Genomic DNA, 16,492 nt, shown 5'->3' on the forward strand with positions numbered 1-16,492 from the left:
AACACAGCCATGGTGGCCCAGATCACCAACAAACAATCCTCGAGGGATGAATACAGTGGGGGCTATGTCCAGAACAGGTGGCAACCGCGCATTCCTGGGCCCACAGAGTGTGGCTGGTGTGGTGGCCCACGACATGGCCGCCGCAACTGTCCTGCGCAAGGCACCACCTGCGGCGCCTGCGGCAGGAAGGATCATTATGCAAAGGTGTGCAGATCATCGGGCGCCTCCACGCAGCCCCCACAGAACATTTCAGACAAAAACGCGACCAAGAAAAAGAAGCAGGCCAGTGCAAGGAGGGTCGCAGTGGCCAACTCTTCCACGGAGGAAGAAGGGGATGATATCTCGACAGGGCAGCAAGATCCCAGCAAGGACAACGAGAGGAAAGGAAGAAAGATATACCTGGTGACCGCATTAAGCCAAGGCCAAGAAACACAAAGAAAATCTGTCCGAAGGCGCAAGTGCATGGTCACTGTCCAAGACCAGCGCATTCTCATGACCATTGACACCGGCGCTTCGTTGAACGTGATGCCCACAAGCATATTTCAGACTCTAAAGCCTCAACCAGTCCTGAAAAGCACGGATATGCTGTTGTATGCCTACGGCAGCCGGAAGCCCCTACCAGTCATGGGCAGGTTCCGCACCACGCTAGAGCACGGCGAAAACAGACTGTGGTCGAAAGTATATGTTGTGAAGGCAGGAATCGAAAGCCTGCTGAGTGGAGACACCGCAGAAGATCTGGGAGTGGTCAAATTCATCTGCCACATTGATGAGGCCGAAGAGGTGGAGAAAATGCGAAGTCAATACCCCAAGCTGCAAGATGGAATAGGCTGCTTGAAGGGCAAAACCATCCGGCTGCACATTGACAAAACAGTACAGCCGAAGGCCGTACGGCATCGGAGGACACTGAAGTGGGAGAATGGAAGACCAGTCTCCCGTCCTTCACCTCTCGCGCTTGGCCTAAAGGGTCACGACCCAGACACCCGCCACGAGAAGAGTTTGCCCATCTACCAGACGACCAAATACCCTGGTACAGGAACATACGGATGTGTCCATCTGCCTGCCCAGCAGCCCGCACTGGCCATGCCGACACCTGCGGCACGGATCAACTAGACTAAAACCTACACGTCGTTAGAGATGCCATGACGACCTAGCCAACGGTCAGCACACCTGTACAAATATACACACTGGACACTCCCGCACCAATCTACACGAACAATATACTCAGTGCTATGACGTAGGCGACAGACATACTCACGGACGTGCATCTTTATTATTTTCCACATAGGCTTTCAAAATGCAGAAACGCAAGACGCATCATGAACTCATCTAAAAGAGCTTGCTTACGCTTCTCCTAAAACCAGTTGCCACAATGAGAAATATAATGAAGACACGATACTGGTCATAAGACAATATGGTACTGTAACATAAAGCGCCTGTGCACCAAACGGCTCCACTTATACACCAGGCTTAAGTAGGCCGCAAGCAAGAGCTTCCATGGACGTTAAAAGAACAAGAATCAAGTTGCTGATCCTGCAGAATGAGCCCGCGAAGCAACCAGCCAAGGTCGCAATGTTGCCAACCCACATTCCGAGAGCAAACCATCAAGGGCACGATGTTACAACCTCGCACGCCGCACACCAACGTTAAAGTCACACCTGCAAATTAAACCAGGCACACAGTGGAAAAACAATATTAATTGTGCAGAATTCTGCCTCAAACACGGTCTCACCTCACGTGACTAAGCCGAACCTGACAGGATGCCAAGCCCAGGAGGAAGAAAGCGTCTGGATCCCTCGTTACAAGACATAGGCAGATACAATTAAAAGGCTCAATGGACATCTGCGACAGTGGGAGTAGTCGGCCTTCCAGCTATGAATAAGTCCTCACATTGTCTGCACGTACCCATAGTGAAACATTGTTGCAAATGACAGGTACACCGAGAGCTGGGAACAGAGATGGTCCCAGGCTGGGAAGCTCGCGGGCGCACCAATCAGAACATGGGGCTCCTATTACTGATGCCATTAACTTTAACCAATCTTCAGGGGTCTTCATGTAACAATTCTCATGTATCTAATTGTAGGGACAACCCAGATATATCACCTGACTAACCCTTGTCCACTAATATTGTTCTCTATACGTGTGCTATACTAACCCTACCACTCGAGCAACCAATTAAGAGTGGCGATAGGTTTTTTTGCTAACTTTCCAAGGTGACGCAAGTAGCGCGTCATAATAAGATAAAAAGGGCCTGCGAGCCCTACGATTGTGTGTGTGTCAGGACGGACGCGTACGCTCCTTGACCCATCCCTGCCGTTTTTGTCTAATAAACAGCAGAGTCACCTTGCTTCTTGCGTGTGTCTCATACTCTGTCTCATCTGGGATATACGGGAGGAGTTGGGGCCTCCCTGCCCGGAGGTCTGCGGACGGCCCGGCCGACCCCGGCAGAATTTCCCCCCGACAAGTTGGAGGCACTGCTGAGATCTGTTTAAGATCCGCCTTTTTATTTTTACTTTTTCCAGGCACTCCCGCTGCGAGGAGGCCCGGCGGCGCGGCCCCCTCTGCCGTTTGCCCCCTTCTGAGGACTACAGGACCATCGCGGAGCTGCGAGATGACCGGACAGCGCAATCCGGATATTGGCCCTCGGGAGCCGGTTGAGAAGTATCCCGCCCGCGGTTGGCGAGTGTCCAGACGTGGTCCAGACGAGGGGAGGTGACGAGCCGCTTGGAGGGGTGCACGCAGTCGAGCGGCCCCGCATCAAGAGAACTTGGTGAGCATGACACGCACAACAAGCAATGCGAAATTGTGAGGGAGGGGGGAGGAATTAAATAAGGGAGGAGGGAGGTGTTGCACAGGTGCGCGGCGAAGGTTTGACAATCTAGTGTTGGCAATGGAATGAATGGTAGTGAAACGAGTGCGAGAGCAGTCGGCTACGTCACGCGAAAGAGGGGGGCGGAACACGAAAACATCACGTGCGGCCGCTCGTAGACACTGATTGGTCTAGGTCGCGACTACGTGTAAGGGTGGGTGTGTGTGGTTTCCTACGATTTGGCATTTATTGATCAATGAGTAGATGAGGATCCCTATTGTTCGAGCAAGAAACTCGATAGGTAGATGACGTTTCCCTGTAGGCGGTAGCTAGTTAGTTGCCCAATACGGAAGATAATTGGCTGGTTAAGCCCTCCTGTTGAGGGGCGTATCACACGCGAGGCGACGCAGTGTGCGCAGTCCGATTATATTATTGATTTGATTACCTTGTTCCAGGAGTGACAGGAAGACAGCTGTAGGGTTAACGGGGGTAGATTGCAAGTGTATTTTGAACTTAAAGAACATATGAAGAACTTACCAGTAGCTCGAAGAGATCGGTGACGTCACCAGTAGGGCTTTCATAGGATATCGCGAGCACAAGGCATCTTCGTTTTAAGAGTGGTGGGGAAGAGAAATATGGTAAGGGAGTGGAAACGGAGATAAAAGGTAAATGAGTTGATCGGGGAAAGGAGAAAGGGGGGCGTGGCTGCGCACGGAGAACGCCGGCCACGGCAAGTGTAAAAGGGGGAGGAGCACGTGAAAATAGGACGACTGTATAAGAGCGTCATAAGGGGTACGCAGTCGCAGGGGGCTACGTGCGCCTCGGCCGCAGGGGGCTGTAAGGGTGTTGTATAAAGAAAGAAAGACAGAAGGAAATATACAAATGTAAAATACCATATTTTTTATAATTTTCATTAGCGGATTGTCGTAAATCCCCAAACTTACGGGGCCAGGTAAACAATATAAGGTTGTATATTGTAAACTACTAGTGAGATAAATTGCTACCAGATAGGGGAAGGGTAACAAGTGGAGCGCTACTATGTCATACGGGACAGGGTTGGGAGGGTGGGGGAACACCCTCACTACCCCACTACAACACATATGCACAACACTGCCACCCCATAGGGAGAAACTAATTAAGTACAGCATAGAATGGACCCAGGGGACGGATAACAAAATGCTAACACCGTGGCCGCCTAATGGTAGCTTCGATCCATATGCCCAACATTCACTGCTAAACCATCTGCACAATACATACAAGGGGAAGAAGTTGGCAAACCATGTGGAGGTGTTTAATTTATGGAGGATGTTCCAGGGGTCCCGACCAGGACCAAATGGAATGTTCACTATGGGAGAAAAACCGGAAGAAAAAGAGATTAAGGAGGAAGGAGAGGATGGGAAAAAGGGGAGTGAAAGCAGAAAGAACACGGGGAACGGGGGAGGAGGAGGAGAAAAGAATAATAAATTAGATGACATAAAAAAGGAACCGAGCAACGACATACCTATAACACAGGAAGTGAAAACAGAGGGAGGGGGGCTGTACCCTTTAAGAGAATTAGGAGAAATAGAAAGAGGACAGTTAAGGGCGGCTGAGGGATACTCGAACCCGGCATACAGCCCTCCACCATATGTGGCTCATAGGAAGATGCCAGTGGGGGAGGGGAGGACTGGAGAAGAGCAGACTGTGGAGATAGGAAATGATGAGTGGGTAGCTGCACAGATACTATTAAAAGTACGAGGTTCACTAACTGGAGAAGAGAAGGAGGTAATAAAGAAAACAGACGAGGATAGTGCCAGGGAGAGTGAAGTGAGGGGGGAAGAGCTATTACGGCAAAAGGAAGAGATTTTGGAGGAATGACTAGCGAAGCTAAGGGATGAGCAGAATGAATTGATCAAACAGCTCGAGAGGGAGGAGAGAGAGAGAGCGAGGAAAAGGAAAGAAGGTAAGAACGAATTGGAAAAAATAAGGGAACGGAATGAGGAGCAAAGGAGAGAAGCTGAAAGGGTAAAAGCAGCAGCAGAAAGGGTATCAAGAGTAGTGCTGCGAGAGAAGAAGAGGGAAGAAGAAGAAAAAGAAAAAGAAATGGCAATGTGGAAGAGGAGGTTACTATCAGAAACAACTAAGAAATATGAAGAAGGGAAGGTAATAGAGAGTATAGTAGAAAGAGAAAGGGTGAAATGGGAAAGGAAGAAAGAGGATGAAAGAATATTGGAACAGATGAGCAGTGAAGTGATGGAGGAATTAAAAAGGAAAAGGGAGGAAAATAGTAGGGAGATGGAGGAGAGAAGTGAAGGAGAAAGAGAAGATAGGAGTAGGGAGAGTGAAAGATGGGGGGATGTATATAGAAGCAGAGAAGTAGCGACAACATCAGCACAAGGGGGAGCAGTTGGTAAAGGAGAAAAAGGAGAATTGGACCTAATAGACTTACAAACAGTAACAATAAAAGGGAAAAAGAGCGAGTGGGGGGTGCCGTTTATGACTGACTTTTGTAGTGAGGAAGAAGAAGGAGTGGAGAGGGAAGGAAGAAAAAGTGAAAGGGAAAGCTTAGACAAACTATACCTCACCCGAACCAACATAGACTCGCCATGGATCAGTAGGAGAAAGGATGAGCTGGAGAGAAGTGAGGAGGGAGAGCAAGGACTAGCGGAAAGACAGACACATGAAGCCACACCATCCCCATCCCCATCACGCCCTCCCCCATCGCACCCTACATGCTCAACCACCTCACGCTCGTTGCGCAAAATAAAACTCGTGCCCTTCACAGACGAACTGACACCCTATGCATGTCGGCTTAGAGACCTCCCTAGTCGCAGGCAGGACAGACGAATACACCTGCCCACATTAAATACAGGAAATGATGGAAGGAGGGGAAAAGATGGAGAAGAAAGAGTTACGAGCAGGGGTAATAAGGACGAAATTGAAGATGTAGAAGAAAGGGAAGAGGAGGAAGGGTGTGAGGACTCGATATTATGGAACATAAAGGGTGAAACGAGACACAACTTAATGCCACTTTTGGAGAGAGGAGGGGTTAGACCACAGTATGTCCCTTGGAAGCATAAAGATAAAGAAAATATAAAATGCAGGCTTCCATCATTAAGTGGAGGTGCGGGTAAGTGGATATATGAAATGGAAAAACACACCGCAGGACAGAAACTGGCAGTAGGAGATGTAAAGGGCCTTTTAATATCAATATTAGGGGATAGAGCGGATGACATTTGGAAGAGAGCAGGATTCCATGGGGTAACAATAACAAACACATTGCATGATGGGGCACCATTCGCAAACTGCAGACATGCACTATGGCAGGCACTGAGGGTACAGTACCCAGACACATCAGACATAGGAGCAATTACCTCCCGTAAGATGCGTGAGAATGAAGATCCTGTTGATTATATCCAGGAGATCCAAGAGAAGTGGCGCATGGAAACTAGAGAGCGATGGGATAAAACACCAGCAATATTCTATCATATACTAGTACAAGGGCTCCCAGAAGGAGTTCAGAAACAACTAAAGAAAGTAGTGGGAATGGAAGCAAAACCATGGCCAGAAATACAACTGACGATAGTGCATCACTGCAGGACATGGCAAGGAAAAATGAAACAAAAGGAAGAGGACAGGAAAACGGAAGAGGCTAAACTAGTACAGAAAAAACTTACTAAATACACAATGGAAGGGGCACTAATAACTACGCCCACAACAATGGCCCAAAGCCCCACACAAGTAGTGGCTGCACAAGATTCCGCCCAAATACCACCTTCACAGACTATAACACAACAGGCGCCGCCACTGCAACCATACACAACCAACATGGGAGGAGGGTACCCAATGCAAGGAGCTGGGTATTATAATTATAACAGGGGGAGAGGAGGATTTATGAGAGGGAGAGGATATGGATATAACACCCAACAGCAGGTGGGAGGACTTAGAAATTCCTACCCCACAGGGCAACCAGTATACCAGGACAACACAGGGAGCTTCCCATGGCAGAGTAGGGAACCACCAGTGTGTTGGAGTTGTGGATTATTAGGACACATGTCACGCACGTGTAGAGTTAGGCCAGGAACACCATCATGGAGTGAACAGGGACAACCAAGGCCCTCACAAGAACAGCAGGGCCTACAACAACAGCAGACGTTGCAACAGGGAAATGAACAACAACAACAAATAACACAACAGCCACAGACATATCCACTGCCACAACAACAGGTAGCGACGACACAACAACCCCAAACACAACAAACACAATTGGGTAGGGTGACGGTCTTGGGACACAACCCTTACACAGGAAATGGCCAATCATTGTACCCTCAATAGGACAGCCCACAGACGGCCTTGGTGTGTCCCATCCTGTCAGTAACACCTAATAGTGTGGAGGAGCCACGCATAGAGGTAACGATAGGTGACAAAAAATTATCATTCCTTGTTGACACCGGGGCGACCCGGTCTTGCATAAGGGAAGGTAAATTTAAGATGTCAGGCGAAGCCATGAACACCCAAGGATTCTCTGGGGCTAGAGGGTTGGTTCCCTTTACTGATAACATTCCCTTATCTATTGGAGATTATGATCTGTCAGTTCCACTTTTATATTATAGTGCCTCACCAGTAAATATACTGGGGAGAGACATAATGAACAGGTTGAATATGACGATCTCCTTTACAGAGGACGGCATAATTTGCTCTACTCCAGGGATTAACATGCTCACAGCACGACAGATTATGCAAGCATACTGCGGACAGACAGCGATTAGGGCGGAGCCAGTAGATGGCGAACTATTCCAGTATGGAACAGATATGGCATTTGCATGGATGCCAGGGATAGAAGGGAAAATATGGAGGAGGCCAGCAGCCTATCTGTTCAGACCAGAAACACCTGTTAATGAACCAGAAGGAAAGGTGGTTCTAATGGACATTGAGAGCATTATTGCAACAGCTGATTATATTGCTGTGCATGCCCAAGACAAAGAAGGAAGAGCATGGAGGGCAGTGATAGCACTAGCAGAAGGATGTAGGCTAACCCAGGTGTCAGATGAGGAGCTGTTTTCAGAAGAAAAGAAGGAAGGTGAAATGGTGTTCATGATGAGTGTAGAAATATGGCTAAGAGTGGCTCACAAACAAGTAGCACAGAAAATTGCGATGGCACTTGAGGCACCCGCATGCACCCCAGTCCCCTTCTTTAAGGAGGATATGTCAAAGGTACCCAAATCATTGTGGACTACTAGCCCTTATGACGTGGGGTGCATAAAAAGCATAGGGGGAGTAAGGATAAAATTGAAAAAAGGTGCAATACTCCCCAGAGTGAAACAGTACCCACTGTCAAAAGAGGCAGATGAGGGCATATATGAAACCATAACGGCCCTTATAAACAATGGCATATTGGTCCCCTCAGAATCACCATGCAACACGGCTGTGTACCCAGTGCGCAAGGCTAAAGGGGGGTCTTGGCGCTTCATACAGGATCTCAGGCCCTTGAACAACATAGTAGAAGCAGAATATCCCGTAGCAGCAAACCCGGCCACAATATTGTGTGGCATTCCAGCAGAAGCATCCCGATTTACAGTGATCGACCTTAAAAATGCTTTTTTCTCAATACCATTGCACCCAGACTCACAAGATCTGACAAGCTTCACTTACCGAAATACAAAGTGGAAACATACCAGATTGCTACAGGGGTATTGCGAATCACCCTCAATTTTCAATAGAGTAATACAGATGGATTTGGGTAACATTGAAGTGGAAAGCACAGTGTTGCAGTATGTGGATGACATAATAATTTGCAGTACAAACGAAAGTAAATGCAGAGAGGACTCCTTAAAGATGTTGACAATATTGGCTGAAAAAGGGTACAAGGTAGACATGGAAAAGATACAATACTGTCAAGAACAGGTACTTTACATTGGTCAACTTATATCCCAACATGGAAGAAAGATTGCACCACAAAGAGCACAGGCCATTTCAAGCACTCCAATGCCACAAACAGTGAGGGAACTGCAGCAATTCCTGGGGCTGTGCAACTACTGTAGAGCATGGGTATTTGATTACAGCTCGTACATAGGACCCCTGCTTGAGGCTTTAAGGGAAGCTAATAAAGGGGAGAAAAAGTTGGGGTGGACTATGGAAATGAAAGAGGCTTTTGATGAATTGAAAGATGCGATATCAACTGCTCCAGTACTGGCATCCCCAGACTATGAGCGACAATTTTTTATATTTTCACATTGCGACTCAGCAGTAATGAAAGCAGTGTTGGCTCAAAAAACAAGCATGGGCTACAAACCAGTAGCATTTTACAGCGGTCACTTGGATCCTGTGATGTTAGGTCACTTCCCTTGCGAACAAGGTCTCGCTGCAGCTGCTTTTGCAGTGGAAAAAGCATCAGCAATAACCATGGGGTGCCCAACTACACTGTTTGTGGAACATGCACTATTTGCAATATTGAATAAACCTAAGTCCACCCTAACCACGCAGAGGGCATCAGGTTATGAGATCATTCTATATAGAGCTGAACTATCAATTGTTAGATGTAGCACGGTTAACCCTGCAAGGTTCCTAGCAGAAGTAATTGAGGAGGGAGATTATGCCCATGACTGTACGCAAATAACTGAAATGTACTCATGTACTAGAAAGGTTGAAGAAAACGCACTAGAGGGAGGTGAGCTTTTGTTTATTGATGGGTCATCAACTATTGATCAAAGAGATGGGATAAGGAGAACTGGGGCAGCAGTGGTAAAAATGATGGAGGTACCGGTGTGTGTGGCTATGAAATGTGTACAATTACCACAGCATTACTCCGCTCAAGCAGCGGAACTGGTTGCACTAATCTTGGCGTTGAAGGAAAGCTTTGACAAACGAGTAACCATATACTCCGACAGTGCATATGTTACATCCACTGTCCACTCAGGGCTGTCGAAATGGAGAAGAAGAGGGTTTAGGAGAGCTGATGGCACTCCAGTGCAACATGCCCTCTTATTGGCTGAACTAATTGAAGTAATAAATGACCCCCAAGAATTAGCCCTAGTAAAATGCACCGCATACACCAATGGTGAAGACCACGTCTCAAAGGGGAATGCAGCAGCAGACACACATGCGAAGTATGCTGCATACTTTGGTGAGATATGGAACCCCCCAGAGTCACAGAGAGGGAGGGGAATGGCTAAGGAGATGTTGATAAGAGAAGGGTACACCCATCTCCCAGCCACGCAGATTATGGAGCTGCACCAATGGCCGAAAAAGAAATATGGGTAAAACGAGGATGCACAATGTCACCAACCGACGCACTATGGCGCCAGGGTGGCACTGGAAAGGTTGTAATACCATTGGCACTTTTGAACACCGCCCTGAGCCAATTACATCATCCAGCCCACACAGGCAAGGAAGTAATTGCAGCACGAATTAGAGAAGATTGGTTCTGCCCCGAGTTAAATTCTCATGTGTCAAATTTTATCAGCAATTGTCTCACATGTCAACAGTTTACGGCCGGCCATACCCTAAAAGTAATAAGAGGTACTATACCCCGGCCAGAGGGGCCTTTTTGGCATCTCCATATTGACTATGTTGATATGATCAACATATGTCAAGGTAATAGGTATATGATTGTAGTAGTATGCCCAAACTCTAGGTGGATTGAAGCAGGGCCCTGTTCACACCCAGATGCATTTAGAGCAGCTAAATTCCTAGTGAGGGAGGTCTTCCCCAGGTGGGGAGTGTGCGAGGTGTTAAGGTCAGACAATGGCCCACATTTCGCAAACGAAATGTTCCAGCATATCACATCCTTGCTGAACATAAAACATAAATTTGCATGTGCCTACCACCCACAGGCCAACGGTGTATGTGAACGCCTGAATGGCCTATTAAAGGAGGCAGTTGCAAAGATACAGCAAACAACAAAGAAAAGCTGGTTATATTGCCTTCCATTAGCCCTATTTGAGCTAAGGAATAGACCAGGGTCCGACCACCACCTCACCCCACACGAGGTGGTTACCGGACGTCAAATGCGCCTTCCCCTAACGCCAACATCAAGAGCATTTACCGACCACGAAAGCACAGCGAGTGTTCTTGGTGATGAAATGTACCAATATGTGTCTTCTTTGATTACTAGTGTAGTGTTTGTGTCTCAACAGCTCGAGCGCACACGGGGCGGGTCTAACAGCAATCAACAAGAAGACGCGGATAAAGAATCGGAAAAGGAAAACCTATGAAAAATTGCTAAAGGTGACCACGTGCTACTTTGCAATTTCAACAGGCAGTGTAATAATGCACGATTTACTGGCCCCCATCTGGTAGAGGAAGTATCAACAAGGGCAGTAAAGCTACAGGACAAGCGTGCCTGGAACCACCTACATGATGTAAAGATCTACAAACTGCAGACCCGCCCCAGCGCCACCGACAGGTCCATTGGGAGAACAACAACAACATCACCAACGGAGGAAGAGAGTTCTACCACAGCCAACGACCCAATTGTTCCCATACCCTGTCACTCCCCAGATTCCCCGGAGACAATAACTGAAGAAGGAAGGGGTGATCCCCATACTGCCCACCCCATGGTCACACGCTCAAAGAGTAAAAATACTTCCGCCAGCTGAGCCCAAACCCCCTGCCATTGACCCCTACCTCAATACAGTAATAACCGAACTGAAGGACATTGCCTTGCACGCGTACACATGTAAACACGTGAATGCTCTCTTTTCTCTTCTCTCGCACATGCAGGAACTGCGTATTATTGTATTACTAAGAAAATAGATAACTAACAAATTCACTGCCCAGGAGTAGATGGTACCCCCAGACGATAACTACCCGGAAGAATTGTCACACCAATTTGTATATGAAATAAAAAGGCCAACGTACCTGAAAAGGAGAAGGGTACGTGTCTACTACACAGCATTCCTCTTGGCCATAGAATATTCAATGCCCCACCTCCACCCATACTTGCCTGTCCTAAGAGATAGATCACTTAGAGTAGCGTGGGAACAGCTCTTCGCCTGGGCACTGAATGACTATTTGACAGGGAGAGCTTAAAGAAAAACAACAACTAACATTTAATAACCAGCATTTTGAGAATTTTCAGGCGGGCAACTTTAACGTTGCAAGAATACGCTGCCAGGACTGCAGCAAGGTAAGAGCAAAATGCCGGTGAAATTAGCATATGTAATAAAACTAATAGGGATTTTGATGATCACCGGGTTCTTGGCTGCCTCTGTATGGCAGTACAGCTATGGTATTCATCTTATTGCTGCACCCAAACCTAATACACCCCCATCCCCTGCTGCAACAGGTGTTACGTCAGGTGATACTAGTAAAATTGCACACAAGCAAAATAGAGTTAAACGCAGCACATACTCAGATAATAAAGGTATTGATAATTATATACAAGATTCAACACACGTCTCAAACAACATATGGTATCAACACATGACCCGCATTGGTAAGAAGACAACAGAGGACAGCTGCTACGTATGCTCATTAATACCATACGCCATGAGCGCTTCTCGAACATTTGTTGCCACAGAAATAGATGAAAAGACAGCACGATGCATAATATACTTGGCACTGTTCCAAACGAAGGGAAGATTCCAAGGGACAGTGGTGCATATGGTGTGGAAAACACGAGACTCATACCCATATGAAAACAACTTCCTCAAGACTTATTTGAGTTACCACAAGAGCAGTCTACATGCTGAAGCATTCAAATACATAACAAGTGGTCCTGCAAAAGGGGAAACAAAGAAAGTAACACTGCAGTATCTACCATGTGATTGGTACGCCACTGAAGTTCCTGGTAAACCAGGATGTTGGGAAAGGCCACTGGTGACGATAACAGGGAAGGTGTACCTGGACAACAATTGGGAGATAGGAGTGATTGGCAGCAACATGGTAACAAAAGAAACTATCTCAACTATCGAGGCACACAACCACAGATGTTGGACGACGTGGATCAAGTACGTACCCATGCTCACGTGGGTGGAGACGGATGAAGACCCAATAACAATACTGCCGCTGACTGCGCCCAAGGTATGCTACCAACATAACGGAGAGGTGGACGTAGGATACAACACCAACTGTGCAAGCGTGAAGGAGTTACCTGAGGGGGGAGCAGGAACAGCAGTAATAATGGACCATTATTGGGCCTGTGGAGAAAAGGCATACCATACACTGCCTCCCCTGTGGAATGGTGTGTGCACAATGGTGCACGTCAATGTACCATCACTAGTGGTACCCCAGAAGCATGTGAATGTGGCGAACTTTCCCAAAATGGATGAAGGGGACAAAAGAAGGAAGAGATCTGCACCACCTCAGGAGGAGCAAGGGAACAGGACCAACAGCAATGATACTGTCCTAAACAGAAGGAAAAGACAAGGAGAACCTCTGACAGGAAATTACCTGTGGGGAAGGTCGGAAACGGCACTCACTTCAATCCCGCCAGAACACAGACTATTCAGCAGAGCAGCAATGTTCTTCTCCTCAATCATACATCCGGGACTACAGGCCTACGCAAACGCAAAATGGCTCCAGATAACTAGATGGGAACTAATGATGACCATCAATTCTACAGTAAATGGATTCAACGCAATAAAAGAGGAGCTGCGAGCTATAAGGATGGTAGCACTCCAGAACAGATATGTATTGGACCTCCTCACAGCTATGGAAGGAGGAGTTTGTGCAAAGATAGGACAATCATGCTGCACGTTCATTCCTGCCAACGATGCTGACAATGAAACACTGACAGGAGCAGTTTCACAATTGGCCCAGATGCACTCCAAAATGATGGATGAAAGTAACGGTGTAAACAAGGATAAGAGCTGGTTTTCACTATTATGGTCATGGATGCCATCTTGGCTGTCAGATGGACTGAAGATTATAGTTGGTTGTACTATTTTGGCTGGAGCTACACTGATCATAATAAGATTTTGGAAGGCCCGGAAGGCACGCACCACTGACGAGTTGCTTGAAATGGTCGGTATGCACCCCTTGATGCCAGCAGATGACGGCCAACACACAGGCATAATAATACAAGAGAGGGAGAAGTTGCGCAACCAGATCATCACCAACCATCTGGACCCACCATCGGTGAAGATCGAGAACCCAAGAAACCCCAGGAGCTACATAGGGAAATGGGTAAACTGTACTCCTGGAGGAACCTGTGAATATATGTATTGGTCATTTGAAGATCATGTGAACCACTATGGACATTTAGGAGGAATAACTAAGATATGGAGAGTAAGAGGAGACAACGAAAAGGATATGTTTGTGGTCGACAAGTCGACCAGAGGGGGGACTGAAGTGGGAGAATGGAAGACCAGGCTCCCGTCCTTCACCTCTCGCGCTTGGCCTAAAGGGTCACGACCCAGACACCCGCCACGAGAAGAGTTTGCCCATCTACCAGACGACCAAATACCCTGGTACAGGAACATACGGATGTGTCCATCTGCCTGCCCAGCAGCCCGCACTGGCCATGCCGACACCTGCGGCACGGATCAACTAGACTAAAACCTACACGTCGTTAGAGATGCCATGACGACCTAGCCAACGGTCAGCACACCTGTACAAATATACACACTGGACACTCCCGCACCAATCTACACGAAGAATATACTCAGGGCTATGACGTAGGCGACAGACATACTCACGGACGTGCATCTTTATTATTTTCCACATAGGCTTTCAAAATGCAGAAACGCAAGACGCATCATGAACTCATCTAAAAGAGCTTTCTTACGCTTCTCCTAAAACCAGTTGCCACAATGAGAAATATAATGAAGACACGATACTGGTCATAAGACAATATGGTACTGTAACATAAAGCGCCTGTGCACCAAACGGCTCCACTTATACACCAGGCTTAAGTAGGCCGCAAGCAAGAGCTTCCATGGACGTTAAAAGAACAAGAATCAAGTTGCTGATCCTGCAGAATGAGCCCGGCGAAGCAACCAGCCAAGGTCGCAATGTTGCCAACCCACATTCCGAGAGCAAACCATCAAGGGCACGATGTTACAACCTCGCACGCCGCACACCAACGTTAAAGTCACACCTGCAAATTAAACCAGGCACACAGTGGAAAAACAATATTAATTGTGCAGAATTCTGCCTCAAACACGGTCTCACCTCACGTGACTAAGCCGAACCTGACAGGATGCCAAGCCCAGGAGGAAGAAAGCGTCTGGATCCCTCGTTACAAGACATAGGCAGATACAATTAAAAGGCTCAATGGACATCTGCGACAGTGGGAGTAGTCAGCCTTCCAGCTATGAATAAGTCCTCACATTGTCTGCACGTACCCATAGTGAAACATTGTTGCAAATGACAGGTACACCGAGAGCTGGGAACAGCGATGGTCCCAGGCTGGGAAGCTCGCGGGCGCACCAATCAGAACATGGGGCTCCTATTACTGACGCCATTAACTAATCATCAGGGGTCTTCATGTAACAATTCTCATGTATCTAATTGTAGGGACAACCCAGATATATCACCTGACTAACCCTTGTCCACTAATATTGTTCTCTATACGTGTGCTATACTAACCCTACCACTCGAGCAACCAATTAAGAGTGGCGATACGTTTTTTGCTAACTTTCCAAGGTGACGCAAGTAGCGTGTCATAATAAGATAAAAAGGGCCTGCGAGCCCTACGATTGTGTGTGTGTCAGGACGGACGCGCACACTCCTTGACCCATCCCTGCCGTTTTTGTCTAATAAACAGCAGAGTCACCTTGCTTCTTGCGTGTGTCTCATACTCTGTCTCATCTGGGATATACGGGAGGAGTTGGGGCCTCCCTGCCCGGAGGTCTGCGGACGGCCCGGCCGACCCCGGCAGAATTTCGCCCCGACAAGTCTTTCCACATGAGAGAACAAGTGGAGCAGGAACTCAAGGCTCTGGAGGAAGCTGGCATCATAGAGGCGGTTACCGGGCCCACACCATGGGTCTCCCCGATGGTCGTCACGTGAAAGCCTAAACAGCCTGGAAAGGTCCGGTTTTGCATTGATATGCGTCTACCTAACACTGCCATCAAACGAGAACGCCACATCACCCCAACGATCGACAAAATCGTGGCGGACCTCCCAGGGTCTTGTGTTTTCTCGAAAGTTGACTTGAAAGCAGGGTATCATCAACTCAAACTCCACAGAGACTTGCGCTACATCACAACATTCTCGACGCATTTGGGGTTAAGGAGATACAAACGCCTGAGCTTCGGGATCTCGTCTGCCGCTGAAGTATTCCAGCAAACTATCCAGGAGGTCTTCAGGGGCCTTCCTGGGGTCCTCAACGTGAGCGACGACATTCTGATTCACGCCCCCGACAAGAAGGAGCACCTCAAGAGGCTTCACACCCTACTGGGCAGACTACAAGAGGCTGGACTGACCATACACAGGGAGAAGTGCGAGTTCCTCGGATCGGAAATCACTTTTTTTGGTTACAAGTTTGGCAGCACGGGCATCTCCCCTGATCCCCAGAAGGTCGCAGACATCCAGGCGGCAAGCCCACCGATGACCCCCACAGAATTACGCAGTTTCCTAGGGATGGCAACCTACTGCGGGAGGTTCATTCGAAACCTGGCCACCCTATCTGAGCCACTAGGGGAGCTGACGAAAGCAAACGTCAAGTGGGACTGGGGGCAGAAGTGCCAAGACTCGTTTGAAAGTATTAAAGAATCCCTGTCCGTCGACACCAAGATGGCGTATTACAACACCGAGCTGCCC

General features: G+C 47.8%; 1 protein-coding gene across 4 annotated transcripts in view; it reads right to left on the bottom strand.

The window, feature by feature from the left end:
- PHACTR3 (phosphatase and actin regulator 3) overlaps nucleotides 1-16,492 on the bottom strand; it is a 1,074,680-nt gene that overhangs the window by 58,544 nt on the left and 999,644 nt on the right. The window lies entirely within an intron of this gene.

This window comes from Ambystoma mexicanum, chromosome 3p (genome assembly GCF_040938575.1).
Source record: "Ambystoma mexicanum isolate Mex_15411 chromosome 3p, UKY_AmexF1_1, whole genome shotgun sequence".
In the NCBI taxonomy this organism is placed as follows: Eukaryota; Metazoa; Chordata; class Amphibia; order Caudata; family Ambystomatidae; genus Ambystoma; species Ambystoma mexicanum.